Here is an 11,556-nt window from a genome sequence, read left to right as displayed (position 1 = left end):
CTCTCCACCCTTGTCCCTGCTACCCTGTGGCACAGGAGAAAGATGACTGAAGCTGTGCTAACACGGGGAAGGCACCATGACAGGCACCAAGCCCAAGGTCTTATGGCCCACTGGGAGCTGGCAGCTTCCACCAGCAGGGTGATTGGAACGTGGAGTTTTAGTACCTGCCTCACTAGAGGCAGAGAAATCTGGCTCCTCAATGTTATTTATCCAGCTCTGAACAGCTGTGTGGGAAGTTTTTTGTTGTTCTCATCTTCATTAACTACTGCTTAATTTTGCACTTTCCAGTTTCTCCAAGGTCTCTAGATATAAAAATTTCAATACTTCTGCTTACAAAGGAAAACTAATGTGTTAACACTACATGACCTTACATTCACGTCAGAATTTTGTTTTGTGTGTAGTTGTTGTTATTCTTCCTCAGCTTTATCGCACAAACTAATGGAAGAGAAAGATTTAATACCTTAATTTTCACTGGTACTTATCTTTAGCATTTTTTCTTACCTGACAGATCCGCTGGAACTGGTAACAAGGGAGAATACTACTGTCTAGCTTCTGCAGAACTAGCTTTTTCTCCTTTACAAGCTTAAGACATAACAAATACCATCCATCTTAGAGTAAAACCAACACTTTAGTATAAAATATCCAGACTGTGCCAACATTGACAACATACAGCTGGCAGATGAACGTCCTCATTCTAATAATCTAGATATAATATTGCCATTCTGCAGTTTGATAGAAGTTTTAAGCAGTTCAGGAGGAATTGTTATTCATTGTGATTTTAGTACCACTTCCTAGATTAATTATAGATATTTTCCAGATAATACTGTTAGAAAATAGAATTATCTATAGATCGAGTTTCAGGGCCTGCAGTGAAATTGGTCCATATAAAATAAGACTAAATCTTTGACCTGAATAGATTGCAATCTAAGCAAACCAAAGGGAGAACTGAAGAAAAGAGGATATTATCTCCGTTTTCCACAGACAAACAGGAGTAACACAGAGATTAAAAGACTTATCTGAAGTCAGAGAGAGCCTGCAGAAGACCCTGCCATTTAACTCACATCTCCCAGAGTTGCACATTTAACTATGAAGCCATCTTCCTACTCTCACACAATCATGCAAGATAATTTTAAACAGCAAGAGAATTAACCCTCAGTTTAGTACAGTCTGGAAATTATTACAATATCTCTAAAAGAAGCCAAGTATCTTTCTCCAAATCATGTATCTGCTAGTAATTTAACAGTTTTTCCAGGGAGCTGAGGTACAATAAAATTTTTTTGCTTGCTCTGCCTAAAGAATCTGCCATATAGGAATATTCACAAACTACTTAAGATGCTTTGCTGAAAACAAGTTGCTTAATTCATGTCATCTATTTTGTTAGATTTGCCACATGAAAAGGAAATACTGTTTTCTGTACCAATTGTTACTTTATTCCACACTTACCTTGAAGTAAGTCTTCTTTACAGAGATGGAAACTAATAGATAGCAAATTAATATCATCAATGTATAGCTGAATTGCTGGCCATCACACAGATAGCAATTCATATTTGCGTTTTAAACTCCGCATTTTGAGATCGAAGGGAGAGGATTTTCTACCTGCCCAAGGGAATAAAAGCCTCACCTCTACATAACACGTGGGACTTCATCACCAATGAGGAGCATGTCAACATAGTCAGCACTACAGACCCTGCTCTTCTACTTCCCAGTTCAATATATTCAACTATTGGCCTCACTTCCTGCCCTCAGACCTTGGTATATCTATGGTATTATCTATGGTATCGTGGCACATCTGGAACATGCCTTGGAAATACTGAGGGTCCAACACCACTATCACTGAAGCCCGTTGGGAAACACAAGTGTATGCGGTAGTAATATTTCTTGAGGACATCACCAGTTAAGCACACAAAGTACATCTCCTTCTCACATTGCAAAGTTCTGCAGAAGCCTGCTATTCAGTTCTAGCCTGGCTTTCCCAGGAGCATACTTAAAGCACAGACCACTTCAGAAACACTTCTCCTTTCAGAGCCAGCTGATCTAGATTAGTCTCCTCTGGCCCATTGAGCTCAAGTCACCCTATCTGGGGTAGAGACTGTGATTCAAAGCCTTCCTCTTATCCAAGCTGGTCTCACTGCATCCCCTAAGCCCCAAGGAGTCTCAGAGCACTTGACCAGGAAGATGAAGACCAGGGCTTTATAGTGATCTTAGCCCAAGTACCCTCAGAGTTGTGCTCCCTGTTATGCCCCTTTCCTTCTCTTTACTTCATGTATGTTGATTAGTTATCTGGAAGCCAGCTTTGCTTCTCTGGGGAGATAGAAGGTATCATGGTGCTCCATGGCAAGCTTTAATCATCACAGAGAGGCCCAAGGAGAGACCGAAGCTGAGCAAAGCTGCTCTCTCATGCCTTCTGCTGCACTGCAACCCTGCTCAGCTTAGTGTGCAGCCCGAGTGCCAGGACAGCCCTGCCAGGGAGGTGTCTGCCTGAACCCACCCAGGTCCAGTAGTAAAGCAAACTGAGGCCTCACCTCTCACAGGCAACTCAATCAGTACGTTAATAGCTAAAAGACAGCAGAGAAGAGGCAAGATTTGACACCTGAACTCCTTGCATCTTTCACCAGCATCTCTTGCTGGCAGTCTCTAACCAGCTCCTTGCTCAGCACACTGGTTTTTTGAATCCTGTTCTTCAGTTTCTCTTGCCAGCCCGACAAACCCATCTCTGGGCTGCAGCCCAAGCTCTGCTATCAGTAGGACGAAACACCAGACTCTGGTGTCTATTAATAGTGTCCTGTGAGCCCCCCAACTCTCCATGAACAGCACAGGATGTCCAGGCACCTTTGCAATGCTCCCAGTGCTGCTCTGGAAGCCACTGCCATGAAGCACTCCATCAAATAACCACTGCAATGTTGAACACCTAGGCGCCTTGCGCCTTCATCAGCCCTTTCTTTCCCAGGCATGTTTTTGAGCTGCTCTAAATTCTAGACTTTTAACCTGTAAAAGCAGTGGGGACATGACTCATGGTGCCTGACTTCACACATGACTGAGTGGGTCACGCAAGGCTCCCTGCACAGTCAAATGACTGAAACAGGCATTTTCACCACGTGGTTTGTACGACCTATTTCAGACATGCACCTTTGCCTGAGGGCACCTGTGCACCACAAGCAGCTCTTCATCTGTGCGAGGATCCAAGGGTGACCAGCTCAGGGGTGATGCCTGCACAGAAGCACGCACATAAAGCTGGAGATGAATCCCACCGGGTGCCACTAGGGCCTGAGTACATGCCAGCAGCTTGTGATTCCTCCTTCAGGTTTGCTGGAAAGAATGCTCAAGGGTTTTAGTAATTTACATGCTAACCGGCTCAAGCAAGCAGAGTAATTTCATCTCTCTTTCCATTGCTTTTCTATGATTTACAGCTTTGACAAGTATTTCTACATTGCCTCTGTTTTATGAAATTAGTGCTAGGATCTTTTGAGGCAGCTTTAATATACTCCACACAACCAACCCGACGTTACTTGCTTCTGCAAGTTCTCATATGAAATTCACTTGTATTCCACACACTTCTTCTAGCCAGTACAAATCTATTATTCCAGAAATGACTAAGAATTTCAGGATTGATGAACTGTTCAATAACCTCACCATTATTCTGCAGGTTTTCAGTCCCATTTGTAGTCTTACAGGACTTGATAAAGAAATAAATCAGTGAGCATCTTCCCTAAGAAGTTATAACAATGACTTCCCCTGCCGTATTTGTGGCTCTCAGTTTTAAATAAAATCTGTTTTTGAGAAATCAACTTATCCAACTAAATAAAGTCTGATAAAACATAACCAACTAGATATTAAAGTGTACAAAAATGGCAGAAAGAAGGTAAGAGGGCAGTTGTTATTATCTTTGTACTACAAAAAGGAAAAAAGTAATTTGATTTATTGTTACTTTAAGCATTACAGCTGAAAATGATAATGTAACAGCAGCATAACTGCATTATGTAAGTAGCCTCAGGCTCTTTCCATACTTCTAACTCAGTCTAGATGGCACATAAAAGCTCATCCAACAAGGACAACAGTATGTACATGCCACAAATTACACCGTTGTTTGAAGGGCAGTAAAAGCAAGGAACTAAGCAGTGTTGAGAGCTACCTCTCTAACTCAGATTAACAGTAGCTAATATTTCAGTTTTCAAGTCACCATAAAGACCAGTTCCAAGCATTTTATGTTCTAGTAACAAGGCATACTTAGCTTCAATACAGTTTTTCTGCAGAAGCTGTCTTCTCCCTCACCCAACTCCATTCTGCTTAGCTTTATGTCCAGAGAGCCAGGGTCCCTAAAGAAGAGCAAGTGGCTGGATGAGTACATCATTAATGCATTTCTGTGTTGAGCCCTTCACCCTAAGCAAAGGTTTAACAGTGAAATGAGACTTTGTTTAGTTTGTTAATATGAACCAGAGTATAAAGGCTCGACAGCTCCCTCTCCTAAACTGCAGTGTATTTGAAGAGTTACACTCCAGAATGGGCAATTAAAGCATTGTGGAGTACACATCACTATCATAGATTACATTACTTGATGGATATTAATAAAAATATTTCACAACAAAGTAAAAAAATAATTGGAAAAAGCAAGAGATTATGAATACACCACTTGCTTCACCCAAAGCAAGTAACTGCCTCCGCAGAGCATCTGGGTAAGAACATCTTCAAGACAATGGATCATATTGAAACAATTCTTGCTTGCAGGAAGCCATCTCATTCCTAAGTTCCTAACAAAGTGGCAAATGTCAAGGTCACATTGTTTATTATATTGTCTTCAGAGAAGCATTACTTAACCACTTCAGGGAGTGTAAATCCACTATAAAGTATTTTAAAAACGACACCAAATATCCAGTATTATTTTCAGAATTAAGCCAAAAGATGTCTTTATTAGGGTTTGATATTCTTTCTTAAAACTAGATGGATTAAAAAAGATGTTTTACACGAAGTTCTACCAGTTTTAAATTGCTACATTTAATTCAAAAACTATTCAACAGACACAGGAACATCTTGGATTATTTTTCTTTCTCTCCTATAAAGCATATTGTAATTTGGAGCCAAATACAGAATATTTTCTTATCCAAAGTGGAAAACTCAGTTTAGCCCAATCTCTACCAGAGAGCTGGGAGGGGAGCTTTTCCTTAATTTGGAAACTGGCATTAACATGAAGAGTTACAGAAAAGGTAAACATGATTTAATAATGCCCCCAGAAGTCTCTCTGGAACTGGTAGAGACTCACTGGTGTAGCTATGGTTCTGTTTAACAGCCCGAACACTGCTAGAAAACTAAATTCCCTTGACCTTGTAAGACCTGAGATGCCTTAGCTCTTTCTAGGCTGTGATTACCAATTTCTGAAAACCTCTCCAGGGAAAGAGTATGTCCTCAGTACACATGCTGCCTGTTCAACTAACACTAAAGGCACTCCCATATCTCTTACCCTAATACCTACAAATCAACAGATGAGCATGAGCAGCACAATTTCAGAACACCTTTTAATTGCAGTAAATCAGAGCAGCTCTCCCTAAGCCTCCCAATGATAGAGCAGAACACTCTTCACATCCTCAAGCACTGCTCAGAAGTGCTGCTCCTCCAGCACTTGCCCAATGGTCCTTTTCAGAACAGGGTCAGGTCACTAGCTCTTCTGCAGACTTGCCATAATATTAGTTTCCAAATTACTGCACTGCTCTGCAGCTCAGACCAAGCACAGTGTACTGTTGCTAGAAATCCCAAATGGTGGTTTTCTACCTTGCTGACTTGGATAGCTGTTACCAAGATGAGCAGCTCTATAGTAAATGACTGTCCCTTGGCTGACCTCTGCAGCTACATATGAACAGCGCTTCTCAGCCTCAGTTGCCTTGAAGTCTGACTGAACACAGGCAGATAAGGGAGAAAAAGCAAGAAAATAGCAGAAGTGACCAGAAACTGAATAGCCACAAGAGCACTAACCATAAGGGAGCATAGAGGACTCATTGCAAATCTGCAGATAATAGAGCAGTCTCTGCCAAGTTGTGCTCTTTAAATAAACTTTTGGCAAGACTTTAGGATAGCAAAGCAGAATTTTACGTATGAATTCCCATCTTGAAATAGAACAAGCCAAATTGGGACCCAGGAATTTTAATTTTTAAGACTACATATAACTCAGTTATAGGGTTATACAAATAGCTCAATTTCTCCATACATTACAACATCTCAAACACCAACAAGTTAAAGTAATTCTTATTGCTAATGCTAATCCTTTCCCCACTGCCGAACTCCAGCTGACCAGCCTTTCTCCTGCAACAGTCTAAGTAGCAATTTATTCTCTTACAGCCTTGTGACCTGCTCTTGGTATGTGATCTCCACATGATCTCTGCCTGGGAAGCAGCTCCCCTTTCCTTTTCTTGGTTCGTATCAGCAAATACCCAGATACCAGTTATCTCTCCTCTCTCAGGCTGTCCTTTGGCACAGTGGATGGACCTGTGTGCTATGGGATATAAGCAGCAGCAAAGGAATTGGAGCATAGTCCAGCCTTTTTTTTTTCTTTCCACAGCTACCAAAACCTCAGTACTCTCCTCTGCACCATTTTTCACAAAATTCATAGTGGTGGTTACATTCAGCTGTGCTCTATGTTCCCCCTTTACATTTTCCTGCCCCAAAATGCATTTGCCATCCAAAGTCAACTCACTTAAAATGGTTAAAAAGAACCACTAGATTAATATTTACAAATTAATGTAAGTTTTTATGTATTGTAAATATTTACAAAGCTTTGTCTTGATAAAGCACCAGGCACTGAGTGCTTATGCTTCTCTTTTCTGACACTGCTAACCACACACCTCTATCACTCTAGCTGCACGTACACTAGCATTTAAAAATCACTTACGAAGCAGAGTTGCAAAGCCAAACCCTCCTTAAATGTAGATTTAACATATGCATAAAGATTCATCTTTTTTCTTCCACTAATCATTCCTTTTCAGCATGCTTCATAATAGCTGTCAGCAGTCTCCTTTGATATTCCCTGCACCTACAATGAACATTTAAAAGCCATTCAAGTAAATGATATAATAGCAATTGGAACATTTTTTCCTGCTCATGTGCTGTCCTTATCCTATTCAAGAGAAAAAAAGTAAGCAAAGTTATTAGTCTATTATGGTAGTCACACTTTAACCTCTCAAATACATGGTGGACTAATGGGATGTTTGCATGTCACCAGTTAACCTAGAAAGGCACTGCACACGCAAAGTAGAGCAACCAAGCAGAAAAGTAAACATTTTATTTATTAAGAATAATTTCTTCCACCAGCATACTACTGAAAGCAAGCTAACTAAAATCTTAAAGTGGGATTAGAAATTAAAGAAGGATCCGATCACTGAGAGCATTTCCCCTACTAAAGCATTCTCACATGAATCTCAAACAGAGCACTAAGCTGCAGCAGTCTTGCACTTTCATAGAGGAACTCAGCCAGAGCAGTTAGTATCACAGCTGAGGAACAACTGATCATCATCCACACTCCTGAATACTCAGAGAACTGCCCTGTCCTCTACCAGGCCATATTCTTGCAAGAATGCAGCCATCTTAAGTGGCTTACCCAGGGCAGCTTCAGGTCCTGGAAAAAATAAACACAAAGCACAGAGCAACATTTTGAGAATCAGTCAATCACGCATCAAATTCTGGAACTAGCTCAGCCAGCACTGAAGCCCTCAAGCCACTGTAATATCAGCTCTTCCTCCCCACAGCCCAGCATGACCACCACAAAGGTGAAGAATGACATACGGACCTACATTTTTGCCTTTATATTGTTTTTATGTCCCACTTGCTTCGCTAACCATTCTGTGTAGTAGCCAGCTAATTCTCAAACGTGCTATCTGTTTAAACATGCACACTCCAAGTAATGTCTAAACACACGCAAGTTGTAGTTATAGAGAAGTGAGGCAATGAATGCTCCCTGGACTAAGCCAGTAAAACAAATTAACCAGCCTCTAGGCTACACTAAGAGCTGAAGTTAAACTTAGCTTTTTCCTTCGCTTATGTATGCACGTATGAAACTCTGCGCCTTCACTACATCCAGTAGCACCCACGCACTAGAAGTGCGCATGGATGAACATGTTCATGCACTCCATGCAGCTGCTACTGCCCCTGGATACAGAACCCAGTTGACAGATGTTACAATTGTTGTGGCACATGGTTAAAACATACTGCTATGACTTAGCAAGAGTTTTGACATTTTCCTCTTAATGGTACTAACCAGATTAGCCCACAGTGTATTTCAGCATACAGCCTGCCTACCTGAAAAGAAGCAACTCGAATAAAAACCTCCAACGGATTAAAGAGATACCTTTAAGGTGCATCTACCTACAGCAGGAGGGTCCCATTCTGTAATAAAGATCACAACATCGACTACACATTGCACACTCCAGTGCTCCAGTACCGTAGTTTCCATCTGTACTATTAATAGAAACCGTATTCTCAGTGCAGATCAAGACGGAGCTGGATGTGGTTGAAGTAAACATGACCAAAATGCTGCTGGAAGAAGCTTGAGCGTTGTGTAGCAAGACTAGTTGAGGAGAGCTTTATTACCATGACAAAACCCAATTGCTATCTCTACTAAACGAAGAATACAGCTGTATAGCCTTAAGAAGCCTCACAATGAAGAATTAAGGAAAGTAATTCTTAATAGTTAATGGAAAAGCTACCGAGAAACTGATATTTTCAGAAAGTTATTCCAATTTCCTAATCAGATCTGTTGCAGCTGTTGAAAACACTAATCTGGATTACTAAGTACGCAGTAATGGTAATGCTAAGTAAATAGAGCTCCTCCTAACACTTAAATCTTAAATTAAGCACATAGTGTTTGTATTTAATAGACAGTCTAGCAGTCTAGAGTAAATAACATGAAGCTGAGCCAGTCTCCCATATCTGAAAGTTACAGAATCATTCAAGAAAGTAATAAATAGGACAAGTCATTTCTGTACTCTACAGTCTGTATCAGATATGATTCACCCATAAAATGAAAATTTTATTCAATACATTCAGTGTTCATACACTGCTATTACAAATGGACTATTTAATGCCCAGTTAGATTGGCAATATTGAGATCCATTTATTTTAAGCTTTATGGATTTTCAAAACACATACAAATAAAATACTACAAAATTCCATTTGCTGAAGTTTCTTCAGGAATATACAGCAAGCTTGATCCCAGCACATAGATAAATGACTTTTACAGAGAGCATTACATAGAGCAATAAACGCAAGTGAAACAGCCAGTCTTTTCGGATACATTACAACGAAAACAGTTTTCTTTCCCTTTGCCACATTCAATATGCAAAAAACCTTTTTTTTTAAATAGCCAGGTCCAAAGTTAAAAATGTGTAAGTAAATTGACTGTGGAAGTCAACAGGCACTCAGAAGCCCCGAAAGGGAGAATAAGCAATAATTTTCAAGTTCACTAGTTCAGGGTTAAAAATCCCTGAGACAGAAAAACAACAAACCCGTTTTATTTGATGGAAAGATGTTTGTCAAGGTACATTTCCAACAGACAGCTGTAAAGAAACTATAAGATGGAAGAGCAACAGTAAGACAGAGCAAGGAAAGCAATCTGTAATGCTAGGTAATGAGGAATGCCTTTGTGGGGCAGCATGGGACTCACCAAGACTGCCTACCTGCAAGAAAAGCATTCAGCAGAAATATATGCAGAGATACAAAGCACGAGATGTGTCCATGCTAACCTTGTCATTGAGATGGGAAACACTTTTAGAGTATGCATCAAAAACTATATTCCCACTTAATTATAAACAGTGTACAACTGACCTCAAGAGTTACACTATACACAAGAACAAACAAAATATTGCACCCCAATTTCAAAGTCACCACCAGGACGTGTATTACTTGAAGCCAATAGGTTAACACACACAGATCCACACAAATTTTCTGTTGCTTGATGCCAGTGCACAATTGCTCAGCTACATGTGTTTAATAGACCAAGTCACTGAGTTCTCTGGGACCTGGAAACTGATCTCAGAAGCAGCATGACTCTGACCTTCCACCTCAAGTCCCTGAGCTGCTGCTGGACATCAAAACAGCTCTACTGCCTCTACTTCTTATGAGTCATACCCTGGCAGGGTCCTGTTCCTTGCTACATGCTGTGACAAGGGGCTCTGACAACATCCTGTTCTTTAACCCTACTGTGCATACAGAAGTTGCACCATTGAATTATGATGCCATGCTGATTTTCAATGCTATTTTAACATGTAGGCAGGTCAAGCTAGCTAGATCAAACATGAGCTCACCCATACTGTTCACTAAAGCTGATCAGAGCCTTCAGAATAGTGGAAGAAAGTTGCAGTACTTCTAGGTACTTCAAAACATCCAAAGCATTAAGAAGCCTGTTACATCTGACAGATATCAAGCATTACAATAAGCAACACTTGGAGGGAAGCGCAGCATAAATGGTGAAAGCAAGTCAAAGCAGACTTAAGTCTAATCTAAAGATCTAATCCTAAAGGTTAATAGAGGTTTCATGACCAGTTTACTTAGCCTATGATCAGCTACAGGCTTAGAACTATTAGCAACTAAACAAGAGTTTTAAGAGTAACCTTTAGGTTCTGACCTAAAGATCTATAAATTGCCACTGTGGAGGGATGATCTAGTTTGAAATCAGATTATCTTTAAACTAGAAAGCAATCATCACGCTTATGCGAGGCCCTCATGCATGGCTACGCTTGCTCAAGAGCAGGGCAGGACTCTAAAGCAAACAGATGTTGACAGCATGGGCCCTGTGCTATTATAACATTGAATTCCTTAATATTATTTATGTCACTTCCTTAAGAGGATAGTAGTTAAGCCAAGCTACCCCAGCCCCACTTCAGCCCAACTGCGCACCCAGTTACATGCTTAGTTTACCAGAATGGGGGCAGCAACTTCCCAGAAGTTTGCCAATGTGTTACGTTATCAAAAGGCCTTAGGAAAACAGCAGCTACAGAGGAAGAACACATCACCTTTCCCAGTAAGGCATTCTCCAGCGCGCTTATCCGGAAAAAGAGACACATCAAACTGCCAGTTTGATTTGCGATAGCTTTCCCTCTAAAACAACATTGTATTAGGGCGTTTGTTCCACATAGGGATGTGTGGTTTTATGGAAGTACTAGTGTTGCAACTCTCTAAATGCACTCTCCAGACTCCAGGCTTTTGCCCTAGATTTAGGTCACTAGTAATTGGGCATGTGTGGAAAATGCACAGGCTCAGTTCAGTGTTGCTTAATTAATTTCTTAGTCTGTTCATTTGGCAGTTGTCCTACAACACAGAACAGTTGGATATTTAATCTTGAACAACACATTGTGACAATAGCAAGCCTCCCAAAATAAGATCAACTCTTTCAGTAGTAGTGAAATAAATATTTTAAATTGCCTGGAGTACAAAGTGAAATCAGTTTTAGTTGCTCAGGTGAGACTATCAGCTTGGTTAATTAAAAAGAATTTTCTGTTTTATAGCATTCAGATTGGAAAAAAGATCAAGCACAGCACAAGACACAGAAACCCTAAGACTTTACCAAGACCTTCTCAAGAT

Source organism: Tauraco erythrolophus, chromosome 1 (assembly GCF_009769465.1).
Source record: "Tauraco erythrolophus isolate bTauEry1 chromosome 1, bTauEry1.pri, whole genome shotgun sequence".
In the NCBI taxonomy this organism is placed as follows: Eukaryota; Metazoa; Chordata; class Aves; order Musophagiformes; family Musophagidae; genus Tauraco; species Tauraco erythrolophus.
The sequence above is the reverse complement of the archived record's forward strand: the minus strand, read 5'-3'. Positions refer to the sequence as shown.